This window comes from Triturus cristatus, chromosome 4_2, assembly GCF_964204655.1.
Source record: "Triturus cristatus chromosome 4_2, aTriCri1.1, whole genome shotgun sequence".
Taxonomy (NCBI): Eukaryota; Metazoa; Chordata; class Amphibia; order Caudata; family Salamandridae; genus Triturus; species Triturus cristatus.
Window position 1 is genome coordinate 893,756,764 of NC_140586.1, and position 18,339 is coordinate 893,775,102.

Consider the following 18,339-nt stretch of genomic DNA (forward strand, 5'->3'; position numbering starts at 1 on the left):
CATTTTCCTGGCTCAAACCCCTCTTGTCCCAGCATCAGCAGGGTAAAAATGTCCACAAAATCACTCCTCTAAATTCCTTCTTTGGCTGCCTGAGGCACTTGCCAGGCTAGAGAACAACGCCCAGACAGCAGGGGTGCCGTCGTGACTTGCTGGACCAAGTTGGGCAAGGGAGCGGCTGTGAGATCAGCCGTAGGTTGTAGTACCAAGGTGGGCAAGGGAGCGGGCGTGATGGAAGACAAAACAGCTGTGGCCCCCGAACTTGTATTGACTGATATAGTACTCGGGCTGGCCGCTATGGGGGGGAGCGAGACGGGAGTTGGCGCTGTGGTTATCACCCCAGACGTAGGTGTAGGAGGAATGCCCACTGCTGGAGTAGGTCTAACCTGCCCCACTGGCTCCCCCACACCTCCTGCCCATACACTTGCTGCTGTTAATGTGGCTCCTTCCTTAGTGCCCCCACTGGGGCACAAAAGTGTTGGGCTGGTGGACACAGAACCTGCTTGAAGCTGAGACATGAAACTGTTCATAGTGTCCAAGAGTTTTGCAAGATCATCCCTAGTGGCGTAGTTACCTTGGGCCGTGGTATTGTCCAACGGGGTAAGTGGCCCCGGGGGCGTGGGCGCACCCAGCGCTGTAACGACCTCCTTGGGGGCCTGAACTGCTCTGCTCCTGGGTGGTGGCAGCGGATCTGCCGGGAAATCCCTGGACGTGGGTTTGCGGACCCGCTTGGGCCTAGATGGGCCTGCCTCTGCACCGGGCTGTTGTTCCATAGGAGGAGAATCGCCGACGATTCCAGAGTCCTCCTGATCGGGGGCGTTCAATATGCCATTGGCCCATGCCAGGCCTTTGCTCTTGGACATCTCAAAGAAGTTGGCCCACTGTGCATCCTGAGAAGTGCCCTGCATCGAGTCGTCCACCTGAGATCTCTCCGGAAAAAGGGGGGGTGAGCCCTGGCTATCCATGGCGACCTTCAACTCCACACGGGCGCCTGATCTGAGGAGATAAATTTATGGGATCGAAACATGATAATGCTTGGTTGTTTATTGCAGACACCTCAAGCCCCCTGCTTCCCCCCTGCTTCCCCAAACGCTCCTTGCCCCCTAAATCCTCTATACTTACGTATTGTGCGATAGCGGGAGTGGACCCGGGGCGTGACACGCCCGAAAGCTGCTCAAAGTATGCCCTGCGTGTGCTGATGAAGTAGGAGTGCTGGGGGGAGAAAAGGAAACGTTAGCAGGGACCCTGGTGCCCGAACGAGATCCTAAACGCCTGCCCCCATAGGTCCCGGTGGACCCCCGTGTGACCCGGAGCCGTCTCTCCTGTTTCCACCCGAAGGTGTGATCCCTGACCAATACCTGTTTCTCAAGCTGTCCAACCTTTTGCGTCTGACCGACGTCGCCTCCTTAATGACTGTCTGACCTGGAATAAAGAACAGAATCATTATTGCGCCCTGGACGAGGCCAGCGTCCATGACCCCTCACGCCCTGTCACATCTTCGCTGGAGGCCCCTGTGTCCCAGGACCCCGCTGCGGCCGTGGTCCCATCTTACCACCGTGCAGCTGTCCCCGAACGACTGACACAGCACCTGCAAAGGAGACACGTTAAACACGCCCATAAAATAGTACATATATGCTATTGCGTCCCACCACTATGTCCATGCTGTGGGGGGGGGGTGGAAGCCAGGCGAGCGTAAATAGCCCTGCCCACCGGCGTTAGCCCCCTTCCAAATTGGCCTTAACCATGCACATGAAATTGCATCCTTATAATACATACACAATATATGGGTTATCAGAATTCCATAAAATGCAAATATAGTGGCAACCACCCCGTACAACAGCGTAGCCTTGAGCTCCTATTTTGCCTGCAAAATTAGACCCTAACTCGTTGCAGAGGCTGCAGAATCCTGGTGTTCCCATTCAGGCCTCCCATCTAAGTACTAACCAGGCCCGACCCTGCTTAACTTCCAAGATGGGCCATGAACATTAAACCTAAGGTGCCGTCCGCGTGTGCGAGTCTGTCTCAAAAAGTATGGCGAGCCTCGCAGATTCCCCGAGCTGGAACGTAAAACCGTGCCACTCTGATAGATATATAATGAGCGGTGAATGGAATAACAGTCGTGCCCATAACAAAATTCGTACATTACTTCAACAGCAGCACGCACATCCACCGTTCAACATCATGCAAGATGAGCGTCGGTAATGCTGACATACAAACGCACGCACTCTTGCGGCAACCGGGCGCCGCTGAGTCAAAGGAGCAGACTTCCTACCGTACGACTAAAACACCACCCGATTAAACATGTCACAACCTTTGATCATTAATGACATATCAACTTAAAGACTGGGCTGCAGTTAGGGCCTAGTCCCGGGCTGCAACTCATTAACCTGGCCCCCCCAGTCCGTCGCCCACCCCATGGGGGCAGGGGCCTGCAGGAAGCCGAGTCCACCTCGTGGCGTGGTGGCGGGGAGGATGCCTCGCCCCCAAGGGTTTGCCGCAGTGCGGAGGCCGACCATAAACATTCTCGGCATGTGCTCCCTTATCGCTGTTGTAAATCGCTGCCCACAGGCCTAAAAACGCTATAACCCCCCAGAGAGGCCCGCATTTGTAGCCGCCAGCAAAGGCTAAATTAAAATCGTTACCTCAACTAAAAAGCTACCTTACGGGCCTCAAAACGCCGTGGCACTAGATCAAAACCCCAGCGCCGACCGCTACATAGCCTCCTGGGTAGCGAGACCGTAAGTAAGCATGTATACAAAGCGCCGCCCAAAGCGAAAGGAAAGCGCTTTGAAAAGGACTTCACAACGCTGTACAAACGGCCTAACCCCCCAGCGAGTACCCGGCGCGTTGGCGCATGCGGTGGTGGAGAGTCCGTAAAGTTGGCCTTGAAAAGTGCTACCCTTAGAAAATGGGCGCTACCCTAATTGTCCGAACACTCCTTAGAAGAGTATGGGACAGAGATAACAATTGCCAATCATGGACCGATATACTTTTGAATCCCGGGGCCTTCTATACACCTGTGGTCCTTTGAAAACGCGCCCTCCCCTGAAAGCGAGGCCACGAGCATTCACTAGACGAGAGGTAGCTGCTGCCTGCGAGACCACACCCTTCCAGCCCCGACCCCCGTCCCTGTCTCCTACCTCCGAAAATCCACGGCCAACCAAGCTACGTAAAGTTGCAGAGGTCGTGGCAGGAGCTGGGATGGTGCCCCCTCCACCCCACGGGCAATGCCCGCGTGAAGAGACCCCAAATTAGGTCAGGAGGAGGGGGGAATAAACGGGTCCTGCATTGACTAACCTCGTGGTCAAGCGACCTCGATGCAGCAGCAGCAGCAGTTGGCGTCAGGGCGAGGGAACAAAGAGGCCGCCAGGGGGGTGGGGGAGGACTATATACCTCTCCCTGACCCCCCACCGGCCAGAAATGACGCGCAGAGGACCCCATCCGGGGTCTATGGACAAACACTAAGCTGCCCAGTGTGCCATCTTGTGGCACTAAAGGGGCTGCCCTCTTATGAGGGTCCCCTGCGGGGACAGTCGGTCAGCCCGCATATCAGCAACAACCGGCGATAATTATCGCTAAGCGCACTTAGCGCTAGGATAATCATCGCCGGCTAGCATGGATTTTTATCGCTGAGATAGCGTGCTATTAGCAACGATCATCTCAAAAGCGATAAAAATCTTAGCGCTAACTGCCAAACGTGAGATTATCGCTGGAAACCCAGCGATAATCTCACAAAATGTGGCGTTAGCTTGTTGATAGGGCCCCACAAACAGCCATGATATCCACCTTCCATAGGATATCATGGCTAAGTCAGCCCTGAAGCAGGCGTAAGGAAAGTAGCGATAACAGGGGTTATCGCTACTTTTCCTGCCGCTATGCTTCATAGCGTGGGGCTTGATGATAAAATTTCTCCTGTCATGTCAGGTCAGGAACGCCCACTTTGCATCTCATTAGAGATGCAAAGCTGGGCGTTAAGAAGTCATGCGCAAATGCAAGGTTTCACGCGTTAGCGTGACCTTGCTAATTAGGTGATAAAATTATCGCCGCTTTTCGGCCGAAAACGGCCGCAAGAGCGGAGATAATTTTCTATCGCTGCCTTGTAAATATGCCCCCACGTTTTTAAAGGAACAAGGAACCCTGGAAGTCAAAGGGTCCTAGGGTGTACATATGTATAACAGGAACATCTCCAATTATTCAGTCAGACAATAATGCAAAACGAACATAGCTCTCAGGCATCAATCCTGTGTCCTGATAACGATCCCTCAACTCTAGTTGGGATCGAAACGTCGACCTCAGTGTCTTGACTTTGATTGTTATGTTTACACTGTCTAAAAAGCACAGATACTTCTATGTACTGTGACTTGAAGAATGTACACTTTAGTCACTTAACTGTGCAATGCCTGAGACCTGGGAATCTCCGGTTTTTCGCCCACTCAATATTTGCTCATTATTGTTGGTTTTGCATTTGTGTCTGACTGAATAAATAATTCTCTCCCATTGGAGATCATACACGTAGACTTCATTGTAATTCTATGGTTTATTAACTATTCAGTACTAGAAGGGACCATTGTAGTGACACGTGGTGCGGCTGTCACGGCCTCTTTATCTTGGTGCATGGAGAAGACAGGGGGTGAAATGGAGGGCTGTTACAGGCTGCATGGGATCCAGGCCACCCGTCACCTCCACCAGCCCCACAGGCTCTGTGCTGGCTCTTGGGTTCGTGCAGGAACGGTTCTAAGGCGGGTGCAGGACTCTCCTCACCTCCAGGCCACCCCTCACCTCAAAGACACCCCTCACCTCCAGGACACCCCTCACCTCCACCAGCCCCCCCCCCCCCCCCGGCTCTGCACTGGCTCTTGGGTTCGTGCAGGAGCGGTTCTAAGGCAGGTGCAGGACTCTCCTCACCTCCAGGCCACCCCACACCTCCACCAGCCCCCAAGCTCTACGCTGGCTCTTGGGTTCGTGCAGGAGCGGTTCTAAGGCAGGTGCAGGACTTTCTTCACCTCCATGCCACCCCTCACCTCCAGGACACCCCTCACCTCAAGGCCACCCCTCACCTCCATCAGCCACCTGGGCTCTGCACTGGCTCTTGGGTTTGAGCGCTTCTAAGGCAGGTGCAGGCCACAGTGACCACTCCAAGGAACCGCAGTGAGACTCCCCTCACAAATGTAAGGAACCTCACCAATCATCAACACAGACTTCAGAATGAAACTACAAGCTTCACCCAATCCAACCTGGAGGGCTTCTTTCTTGGTTTAAGTCAGACAACTGTGGAATCTCCGTCCCCCCCATTAGAGGCAATGAAAGAAGCCGCTTGTTTTCTGGAGGGCCTTTAAATATTTCTCTTTAGGCATCAAAGCCCCGTGTGATATCTCATGTGTCTATAGACATCAAAGCACCGAGGGATATCTCATGTATCTTTAGGCATCAAAGCCCTGAGTGACCTCTCATGTATCTATAGACATCAAAGTCCTGAGTGACATATCATGTGTCTATAGGCATCAAAGCCCTGAGTGACCTCTCATGTATCTTTAGGCATCAAAGCCCTGAGTGACCTCTCATGTATCTTTAGGCATCAGAGCTTTGTATCTTTAGGCATCAAAGCCCTGAGTGACCTCTCATGTATCTTTAGGCATCAAAGCCCCAAGTGACATCTCATGTATCTTTAGGCATCAAAGCCCCAAGTGACATCTCATGTATCTTTAGGCATCAAAGCCCTGAGTGACCTCTCATGCCTCTTTAGGCATCAAAGCCCTGAGTGACCTCTCATGTATCTTTAGGCATCAAAGCCCCGAGTGACCTCTCATGTATCTTTAGGCATCAAAGCCCCAAGTGACATCTCATGTATCTTTAGGCATCAAAGCCCTGAGTGACCTCTCATGTATCTTTAGGCATCAAAGCCCTGAGTGACATCTCATGTATCTTTAGGCATCAAAGCCCTGATTGACCTCTCATGTATTGTTAGGCATCATAGCCCCGAGTGACCTCTCATGTATCTTTAGGCATCAAGCCCTGAGTGACATCTCATGTATCTTTAGGCATCAAAGCCCTGAGTGACCTCTCATGTATCTTTAGGCATCAAAGTCCTGAGTGACATCTCATCTGTCTATAGGCATCAAAGCCCTGAGTGACCTCTCATGTATCTTTAGGCATCAAAGCCCCGAGTGACCTCTCATGTATCTTTAGGCATCAAAGCCCCAAGTGACATCTCATGTATCTTTAGGCATCAAAGCCCTGAGTGACCTCTCATGTATCTTTAGGCATCAAAGCCCTGAGTGACATCTCATGTATCTTTAGGCATCAAAGCCCTGATTGACCTCTCATGTATTTTTAGGCATCAGAGCCCCGAGTGACCTCTCATGTATCTTTAGGCATCAAGCCCTGAGTGACATCTCATGTATCTTTAGGCATCAAAGCCCTGAGTGACCTCTCATGTATCTTTAGGCATCAAAGCCCCGAGTGACCTCTCATGTTTCTTTAAGCATCAAAGCCCCGAGTGACATCTCATGTCACTTTAGGCATCATAGCCCCGAGTAAGCATCAAAGCCCCGAGTGACATCTCATGTCACTTTAGGCATCATAGCCCCGAGTAAGCATCAAAGCCCTGAGTGACTTCTCATGTATCTTTAGGCATCAAAGCCCTGAGTGACCTCTCATATATCTTTAGGCATCAAAGCCCCGAGTGACCTCTCATGTATCTTTAGGCATCAAAGCCCTGAGTGACCTCTCATATATCTTTAGGCATCAAAGCCCCGAGTGACCTCTCATGTATCTTTAGGCATCAAAGCCCTGAGTGACATCTCATGTATCTTTAGGCATCAAAGCCCTGAGTGACCTCTCATGTATCTTTAGGCATCAAAGTCCTGAGTGACATCTCATCTGTCTATAGGCATCAAAGCCCTGAGTGACCTCTCATGTATCTTTAGGCATCAAAGCCCCGAGTGACCTCTCATGTATCTTTAGGCATCAAAGCCCTGAGTGACCTCTCAACTATCTTTAGGCATCAAAGCCCCGAGTGACCTCTCATGTATCTTTAGGCATCAGAGCTTTGTATCTTTAGGCATCAAAGCCCTGAGTGACCTCTCATGTATCTTTAGGCATCAAAGCCCTGATTGACCTCTCATGTATTTTTAGGCATCATAGCCCCGAGTGACCTCTCATGTATCTTTAGGCATCAAGCCCTGAGTGACATCTCATGTATCTTTAGGCATCAAAGCCCTGAGTGACCTCTCATGTATCTTTAGGCATCAAAGCCCCGAGTGACCTCTCATGTTTCTTTAAGCATCAAAGCCCCGAGTGACATCTCATGTCACTTTAGGCATCATAGCCCCGAGTAAGCATCAAAGCCCCGAGTGACATCTCATGTCACTTTAGGCATCATAGCCCCGAGTAAGCATCAAAGCCCTGAGTGACATCTCGTGTATCTTTAGGCATCAAAGCCCTGAGTGACCTCTCATGTATCTTTAGGCATCAAAGTCCTGAGTGACATCTCATCTGTCTATAGGCATCAAAGCCCTGAGTGACCTCTCATGTATCTTTAGGCATCAAAGCCCCGAGTGACCTCTCATGTATCTTTAGGCATCAAAGCCCTGAGTGACCTCTCATATATCTTTAGGCATCAAAGCCCCGAGTGACCTCTCATGTATCTTTAGGCATCAAAGCCCTGAGTGACATCTCATGTATCTTTAGGCATCAAAGCCCTGAGTGACCTCTCATGTATCTTTAGGCATCAAAGTCCTGAGTGACATCTCATCTGTCTATAGGCATCAAAGCCCTGAGTGACCTCTCATGTATCTTTAGGCATCAAAGCCCTGAGTGACACCTCATGTCTCTTTAGGCATCATAGCCCCGAGTGACATCTCATGCCTCTTTAGGCATCAAAGCCCCGAGTGACGTTTCATGCCTCTTTGAGAGGACAGTGACGAACCTCAGACCCTCGGCAACATCTGCACAAGACGCCAGTCCAAGCAACCCTAGCCAGGCGCACACATCAGCTGCTGGACAACAGCTTGCATCTGACTCAGCTGACATGCTTCACACCAGGCCTCTGACCTACAACCATGGGGGGAACAACCACTATTCAATGATTCATCCATCATGTGCGCTGATACAATACTGGGTGAGTTACCAACCACAGGGGCAGCCCTAGACACCTGAACCAGGGGCAGACAATATATAATCCAAACAGTGGTTCAAGAAGTAATTTGTTTCATGTTGTTCCCTCTGTATGACGTACACTTTTTCGTTTGCCACGTCTGGTTTGTAATACACATTGTTTTTTTGTGCCAGCACATTGTATTTAACGCCAGTGCCTTAGCGGTTTTTAGCATGTATTAATTGTAATAAATTTGCATATATTTTTTGATAATTATTTTGTATATGGGTCCCCCTTGTTCTTTCCTTCTTTTTTTCTACTTTTTATTAATCACTATTTGGATGTTTGTTTGGAATCTTTATTTGTTCGTAAGTGTTGCACTTTTTTAGCAAATTACTTCTTGAACCACTGTTTGAATTATATACAATACTGGGTGAAGCACATTCTTTTAAACTTGTGCACACATACCACCTGGCATCAGGCGCATGTGATGTGGATAACCAGGCCATTTACATGTCAACTCTTCACACATCTCAGGCATAACTAGATCATGTGTAGGCTCTGGCTCCTCACACCACTAATACTTTTCAGACACTCTTTAGCATCACCCCAGTTCAGACCCAGCCCTATTCAAACCAGTCTTGACCCTGTGCCTCATGGGAACAGTCCAGCCCGAACTGCCAAGCCATGTCTTCCCTGGACCAAACACACCCTTTATCAGCCAGGCTAGCTTGAATCCCGTGACAGTGAACAAGGGAGCCATGTCTGGGCATACCCTGCCAACTTAGGGCGAACAAATCAAACACAAGAGGATGATGGACAGAGCGCTGAAACTTTTCAGACACTCGGGATGCTGGTTTCCAGTCCAGGGAAGACCTAGTTTGGCAGTTTGGGCTGGACTGTTCCCATGAGGCACTGGGTCAAGACTGATTTACATATGGCTGGGTGATGAACTTAGGTGGGGAAGTGAGCTAGTTTCAGTGCTCCGACCATCATCTCCTTGTGTTTGCTTTCCTCACATATCTCAGGCACAACCAGGCCATGTGTCACCTCCTCGCACATCTCAGGCATAGGTAAGACCAGGCCACATGTCACCCCGTCACACATCCACAGCACAGGCACGACCGAGCCCAGTTAGCTTCTCACATATATTAGGCACAGGCAGGACCAGATTAGGTGTGACTTCCTCAAAAGCCTCAAGCACAGGCCCGAAGAGACCACGTATCACCTCCTCAATCAATTCAGAGAGAGTCGCGAACAGATGACATGTCCCCTCAAACATCTCACGCACAGGCACGACCAGGCCACTGTCCACTCCTGACACATCTCAGGCGTGACTAGAGCGCGCCTGCGCCTCGCATCTCACGCACAGGCACGACCAAGCCACTGTCCGCTCCTGACACATCTCAGGCACAGGTGTGACTAGAGCACGCCTTCGCCTCGCATCTCACGCACAGGCACGACCAGGCCACTGTCTGCTCCTGACACATCTCAGGCACAGGTGTGACTAGAGCGCGCCTGCGCCTCGCATCTCACGCACAGGCACGGCCAGGCCACTGTCCGCTCCTGACACATCTCAGGCACAGGTGTGACTAGAGCACGCCTGCGCCTCGCATCTCACGCGCAGGCACGACCAGGCCACTGTCCGCTCCTGACACATCTCAGGCACAGGTGTGACTAGAGCGTGCCTGCGCCTCGCATCTCACGCACAGGCACGACCAGGCCTCTGTCCGCTCCTGACAAATCTCAGGCACAGGTGTGACTAGAGTGCGCCTGCGCCTCGCATCTCACGCACAGGCACGACCAGGCCTCTGTCCGCTCCTGACACATCTCAGGCACAGGTGTGACTAGAGCGTGCCTGCGCCTCGCATCTCACGCACAGGCACGACCAGGCCACTGTCCGCTCCTGACACATCTCAGGCACAGGTGTGACTAGAGCGCGCCTGCGCCTCGCATCTCACGCACAGGCACGACCAGGCCACTGTCCGCTCCTGACACATCTCAGGCACAGCTGTGACTAGAGCGCGCCTGCGCCTCGCATCTCACGCACAGGCACGACCAGGCCACTGTCCGCTCCGGACACATCTCAGGCACAGGTGTGACTAGAGCGCGCCTGCACCTCGCATCTCACGCACAGGCACGACCAGGCCACTGTCCTATAGCGCGCCTGCGCCTCGCATCTCACACACAGGCACGACCAGGCCACTGTCCGCTCCTGACACATCTCAGGCACAGGTGTGACAAGAGCGCGCCTGCGCCTCGCATCTCACGCACAGGCACGACCAGGCCACTGTCCGCTCCTGACACATCTCAGGCACAGGTGTGACTAGAGCGCGCCTGCGCCTCACATCTCACACACAGGCACGACCAGGCCACTGTCCGCTCCTGACACATCTCAGGCACAGGTGTGACTAGAGCGCGCTGACACATCTCAGGCACAGGTGTGACTAGAGCGCGCCTGCGCCTCGCATCTCACGCACAGGCACGACCAGGCCACTGTCGGCTCCTGACACATCTCAGGCACAGGTGTGACTAGAGCGCGCCTGCGCCTCGCATCTCACACACAGGCACGACCAGGCCACTGTCCGCTCCTGACACATCTCAGGCACAGGTGTGACTAGAGCGCGGATGCGCCTCGTATCTCACACACAGGCACGACCAGGCCACTGTCCGCTCCTGACACATCTCAGCACAGGTGTGACTAGAGCGCGCCTGCGCCTCGCATCTCACGCACAGGCACGACCAGGCCACAGTCCGCTCCTGACACATCTCAGGCACAGGTGTGACTAGAGCGCGCCTGTGCCTCGCATCTCACGAACAGGCACGACCAGGCCACTGTCCGCTCCTGACACATCTCAGGCACAGGTGTGACTAGAGCGCGCCTGCGCCTCGCATCTCATGCACAGGCACGACCAGGCCACTGTCCGCTCCTGACACATCTCAGGCACAGGTGTGACTAGAGGGCGCATGCGCCTCGCATCTCACGCACAGGCACGACCAGGCCACTGTCCGCTCCTGACACATCTCAGGCACAGGTGTGACTAGAGCGCACCTGCGCCTCGCATCTCACGCACAGGCACGACCAGGCCACTGTCCGCTCCTGACACATCTCAGGCACTGGTGTGACTAGAGCGCGCCTGCGCCTCGCATTTCACGCACAGGCACGACCAGGCCACTGTCCGCTCCTGACACATCTCAGGCACAGGTGTGACTAGAGCGCACCTGTGCCTCGCATCTCACGCACAGGCACGACCAGGCCACTGTCCGCTCCTGACACATCTCAGGCACTGGTGTGACTAGAGCGCGCCTGCGCCTCGCATTTCACGCACAGGCACGACCAGGCCACTGTCCGCTCCTGACACATCTCAGGCACAGGTGTGACTAGAGAGCGCCTGCGCCTCGCATCTCACGCACAGGCACGACCAGGCCACTGTCCGCTCCTGACACATCTCAGGCACAGGTGTGACTAGAGCGTGCCTGCGCCTCGCATCTCACGCACAGGCACGACCAGGCCAATGTCCGCTTCTGACACATCTCAGGCACAGGTACGACCAGGCCACTGTCCGCTCCTGACCCATCTCAGGCACAGGTGTGACTAGAGCGCGCCTGCGCCTCGCATCTCACGCACAGGCACGACCAGGCCACTGTCCGCTCCTGACACATCTCAGGCACAGGTGTGACTAGAGCGTGCCTGCGCCTCGCATCTCACGCACAGGCACGACCAGGCCACTGTCCTATAGCGCGCCTGTGCCTCGCATCTCACACACAGGCACGACCAGGCCACTGTCCGCTCCTGACACATCTCAGGCACAGGTGTGACTAGAGCGCGCCTGCGCCTCGCATCTCACGCACAGGCACGACTAGGCCACTGTCCTATAGCGCGCCTGTGCCTAGCATCTCACACACAGGCACGACCAGGCCACTGTCCGCTCCTGACACATCTCAGGCACAGGTGTGACTAGAGCGCGCATGCGCCTCGCATCTCACGCACAGGCACGACCAGGCCACTGTCCGCTCCTGACACATCTCAGGCACAGGTGTGACTAGAGCGCACCTGCGCCTCGCATCTCACGCACAGGCACGACCAGGCCACTGTCCGCTCCTGACACATCTCAGGCACAGGTGTGACTAGAGCGCGCCTGCGCCTCGCATTTTACGCACAGGCGCGACCAGGCCACTGTCCGCTCCTGACACATCTCAGGCACAGGTGTGACTAGAGAGCGCCTGCGCCTCGCATCTCACGCACAGGCACGACCAGGCCACTGTCCGCTCCTGACACATCTCAGGCACAGGTGTGACTAGAGTGCGCCTGTGCCTCACATCTCACGCACAGGCACGACCAGGCCACTGTCCGCTCCTGACACATCTCAGGCACAGGTGTGACTAGAGCGCGCCTGCGCCTCGCATCTCACGCACAGGCACGACCAGGCCACTGTCCGCTCCTGACACATCTCAGGCACAGGTGTGACTAGAGGGCGCCTGTGCCTCGCATCTCACGCACAGGCACGACCAGGCCACTGTCCGCTCCTGACACATCTCAGGCACAGGTGTGACTAGAGCGCGCCTGCGCCTCGCATCTCACGCACAGGCACGACCAGGCCACTGTCCTATAGCGCACCTGCGCCTCGCATCTCACACACAGGCACGACCAGGCCACTGTCCGCTCCTGACACATCTCAGGAACAGGTGTGACTAGAGCGCGCCTGTGCCTCGCATCTCACGCGCAGGCACGACCAGGCCACTGTCCGCTCCTGACACATCTTAGGCACAGGTGTGACTAGAGCGCGCCTGCGCCTCGCATCTCACGCACAGGCACGACCAGGCCACTGTCCTATAGCGCGCCTGCGCCTCGCATCTCACGCACAGGCACGACCAGGCCACTGTCCGCTCCTGACACATCTCAGGCACAGGTGTGACTAGAGCGCGTCTGCGCCTCGCATCTCACGCACAGGCACGACCAGGCCACTGTCCGCTCCTGACACATCTCAGGCACAGGTGTGACTAGAGCGCGCCTGCGCCTCGCATCTCACGCACAGGCACGACCAGGCCACTGTCCGCTCCTGACACATCTCAGGCACAGGTGTGACTAGAGCGCGCCTGAGCCTCGCATCTCACGCACAGACACGACCAGGCCACTGTCCGCTCCTGACACATCTCAGGCACAGGTGTGACTAGAGCGCGCCTGCGCCTCGCATCTCACGCACAGGCACGACCAGGCCACTGTCCGCTCCTGACACATCTCAGGCACAGGTGTGACTAGAGCGCGCCTGCGCCTCGCATCTCACGCACAGGCACGACCAGGCCACTGTCCGCTCCTGACACATCTCAGGCACAGGTGTGACTAGAGCGCGCCTGCGCCTCGCATCTCACGCACAGGCACGACCAGGCCTCTGTCCGCTCCTGACACATCTCAGGCACAGGTGTGACTAGAGCGCGCCTGCGCCTCGCATCTCACGCACAGGCACGACCAGGCCACTGTCCTATAGCGCGCCTGCGCCTCGCATCTCACACACTGGCACGACCAGGCCACTGTCCGCTCCTGACACATCTCAGGCACAGGTGTGACTAGAGTGCGTCTGCGCCTCGCATCTCACGCACAGGCACGACCAGGCCACTGTCCGCTCCTGACACATCTCAGGCACAGGTGTGACTAGAGCGCGCCTGCGCCTCGCATCTCACGCACAGGCACGACCAGGCCACTGTCCGCTCCTGACACATCTCAGACACAGGTGTGTCTAGAGCGCGCCTGCGCCTCAAAACTCCCTCACAGCCAAGCCACAGTTAGCTCCAAACACTTCTCAGGCGCAGGCACGACCAGGCCACGTGTGAGGTCCTCAGACATCTCAAGCACAGGCACGACCAGGCCACAGTTAGCTCCAAACACTTCTCAAGCGCAGGCAAGGCCAGGCATCTGTCCGCTCCTGACACATCTCAGACACTGGCACAACTAGGCCACCTGTCAGGTCCTCACGCACTTCACCAACTCTTCACACATGGAACAACCACACACACTGACATACCAACATACATTCAGGTCCGCCTGTAGCCGCCCTGGTCGGTTCTTGCGCTGCGCCTGCGAGGCAATACTGGGGGTATTGCTCACGTGGTGCACACTATACAAATGCTATAACATGACATAACGTTGTGCTCATAAGATGTATAGGCTTGAGTGACACAGGCGGTATATGCAGACAGATATAAAACAGTGTGCGCAGCACGCAGGACGCCTGATTTATTTTTTACGCGCAGATGCGGCACGCCGCCTCTCTCCGTTGTCTGTGATTGTTATTCAGCGTTGAGGCCGGTGTTCTGGGGGGGGGGGGGGGGGGCGGTAAGACAGCCCGAGGATCAAACCTCCGGGACCGGGGGGCCTCATTACACGGGTTCCTACAGAGAAAGGCACCGCCGGCCCTGCCTTCAGCAATCCATGGCCCTCTGAACCCGTCCACCCTCAGAGCCATGTAGAAAGGACGCGGCGATAACGAGGCCGGGCCCTGGACACGGAGAGGGACGAGGGAGGACTGCTTAGCAGGCACCGGGGTGCGGAGGGATTCCGGGGGCGCTGCCCTGGGCTTTAGAGCTACCGTCGCGTGATGTGCACTGAAAACCAAGGCTGTGGAGGCCAGAGGCGGAGCGGGCTACGGGGAAATCAGGGGGGTGCTTGACTGGCAGCAGCCTGAGGGGCTGGGACAGGGTCTGTCACATGTCAATTGGGTCTCCAGGGCTGCGACTAAGTCAGTCCAGTACAGGGAAAGACCGAAGGGTTGGGAAAGAGTCAGTCACGCGTAACATGAAGTATAGCGTGACCAACTGGCGTGGGTGCAAATTCAGGATGGTGAGTGCAAAAATTCATGACAAAGGGTCAAAATTCAGGACACAAATTCAGGAAAGGAGCTCAAAATTCAGGACAAAAGGTTCGTTTTACAGACACATCGAAGAGGTCGTGCAATAGTATATACGAAAATAGACAACCCCTTAGGTACAAGTGAAAAGAAGTTTATATTAGGTTGAATTCAATTGTGCACTTCATGAGCAAATGTGCAGGTCTTTTTGTGGTAACAAATCCCCCCCCCCACACTTTTCCAGCCTCCCAGGGAAACGCCCTATGCCTGGTCCGGCCAGTCTGGCCTGGCGCCCCTCCTCTTCACACAGACCCTCTCTCATGTGTATTTCATTTCTTTTATAGTGCTACTCATCCCAAGTATGTGGGGTAGGGTGTCGGGTGCGTTACATCACACACAATATTTAGAGACAATGACTCGTATAAATGTGAAAGTCACTCTATAGGAAATGTACTTAAGATAATGGGGGATACAAAGTGTAATCACTCTTTCATCCATCATTCAGTCTTTCACCATTCATTCTGTCCTTCCATCTGTGTGCCCATCCATATCAATATTCAATCATTTGCAAACCTATCCATCATCTATTCTTCCATCCATCCATCATTCCACTCATCCATCCCTCCATCCACCCTTTCACTCATCCATCCCTCCATTCATCCTTTTCCCTTATCCAGCCGTACACTCATCCATCCACTCTTCCACTCATCCATCCATTCACTCATCCATCCAGCCATCTACCCTTTCACCCATCGAGCAATCCTTTCACTTACTCATTCATCCACCCAGTCACTTATCCTACCACCCATTCAGCCTTTCAGTGATCCATCCATCCCCCCTTTCTCTCTCCATCCTGCTGTCATTTAGTGATTCATCCTTCCATCCACCCATCCATTTACTCATCCATTCACTCATTTATCCATTGACCCTATCACTCATCCATCCACTCTTTCTCTCATCCATCCACACTTTCACTCATTCACTCATTCATCCATCCTTTCTCTCATCCATCCAACTTTTCACTCCTTCACTCATCCATCCATCCATTCTCTCATCCATCCACCCTTTCACTCCTTCATTCATCCATCCATCCTTTCTCACCCAACCACCCTTTCACTCCATTATTCAGCCATCCTTTCTATCATTCATCCATCCTATCACTCCTTCATTCGTCCATCTACCCTTTCTCCCATCCATCCACCCTTTCACTCCTTCACTCATCTATCCACCCTTCTGTGCATCCACTCTCCCTTTCACTCACTCATCCAGACTTACATCCACCCTTTCACTCATCCATCTATCCATCCATTCACCCTTTCACTTATCAGTTAATCAATCCATCCATCAGTTCACTCATCCATCCACCTATTCAGTTGCCTGTCATCCACCCTTTCACTCATCCATCCATCCTTTTACCCGTCCCTCTACCCTTCCATCTACCCTTCCACACATACATCCATCTTTTTACCTTTTCTCTTATCCATCCTTCCACCCACTCATCCCTCCATCCTTTATCTCATTATCCATCCACTCATCAATTCATCCATTAATTCATTCATGCATTCATCTATCCATTCATTCATTCACCCATACATCCACACTTTTTATCATTCACCCTTCCACTAATCCATCCAGCCATCCCTTCACTTACACACCTTTTCACATTAATTATGAGATGAGCCTTTGTCTACTGAGTTGCAGACAGAAGAGACCCATCAAGGACTTCACCCCTGCTGTAGTTCCTAAAGCAAGAGGTGGGGCGGGGGAGGGTTCACTATGCCCCTGTACATAGGCCATCTGAAAAAGTGGAATTCATGAGTCATGCATGATGCACAGTGCCACTGTGACATGGTGTTGTTTCCGGGGCTTTAAGTAGGATGAAAAAACTGTGGGGTGGGGGTTGGGTCTCCAAAGGGGGTGTTCGATGTAATTGAGGGCATGGCTTAAAAACACCTAAGCTAAAAATCTGTGCTTAGCACAGTGTGCCACCCGACTGGTAATTTGCTGCTTTTGTCATTGCATCCAGATATATAACACAAGCAGTGTTACACCTACAGGCCAGAACGATTGACTTTATCAATGGTTGCATAAAATAAAAAAAGCAGCATCCATGGCTTTGTTGAATATAACATAGAAAATGTATCAATTTTAAAACGATGAGACAGTGAAAGACCCATAACCTTTTTTAGGTCTCGCGAGCCAAAGACTCGAAGAGACATTTTGTATGTGGGATTTTCAAAGTGCTACCCACAGTTTTGGCTGGCCTAAACCTTGAGTGCACGATCACATGCACGTGCACAGCTGCTCCCACTCCCCCCTCCCTTCTCTATAGCTTTCTTTCACTTTAGCCGCTTTGACCCTTACATTCCCCCCTCCCTTCTCACCCAGCCCTTTGATGCTCTGCTCGATTACTTTCACTTTCGCCGCTACAAACCCTTGCATTCCCCCTTCCCTTCTCACCCAGCCCTTTGATGCTCTGCTCGATTACTTTCACTTTCGCCGCTACAAAATTTTCAAGCCTTTTACCGCCTTTGATTTTCTTTTATTTTGCTGAGCCTTGATTCATACGCGCTTGTTCCGATTTCAAGGGAAGTCTTACCCATCTTCAACTAACAGCATGCAGCCAAGCGTGAAGGATTATCGCTTGTACTTTCATTTCATATCATCTACAGCGCGTGTCCTCTAACGCATGTAAATAAATGTAAAGGCACGATCAGACAAACGGTAAGGATAATCGCTTGTGCTTCCATTCAACTTTGTCTTCAGCACGTGTGTTTGTCAGTGCGCAGCAGATTTTCATGTATCCTCGCTCATGACTATACATCAACGCTTGCATCATGTTTCTCCATCTCTCCCTTCCTCCTATGTTGTCCTTAGTTAACTTTACATCACTCTCTGCTCCTTTGCCACACACTCATTTGTCCTCAGTGTATCGCCTTCATGCTTTGCTTCCACTGATAGCATAACATAACATAGTATAGCATAACAAAACAAAGCATAGCATCACAAAACATAGCATAGCATAACAAAACAAAGCCTAGCATAGCAAAACACAACAAAACATAGCATAGGATAACAAAAAATAGTATAGCATAAAAAACACAACAAAAAATAGCATAGCCTAACAAAAAATATCAAAACAAAACATAGCATAGCATAACAAAGCATAGCATAACAAAACAAAGCATAGCATAGCATAACAAAACATAGCATAGCATAAGAAAAAATAGCACAGCATTACAAAACTCAACAACACATAGCATAACAAAACATAGCAAAACAAAGCAAAGCATTGCATACCAAAACACAACAAAACGTAGCATAGCATAACAAAACATAGCATAGCATAACAAAACATAGCATAGCATAGCAAAACAAAACATAGCATAACAAAAAACAAAACAT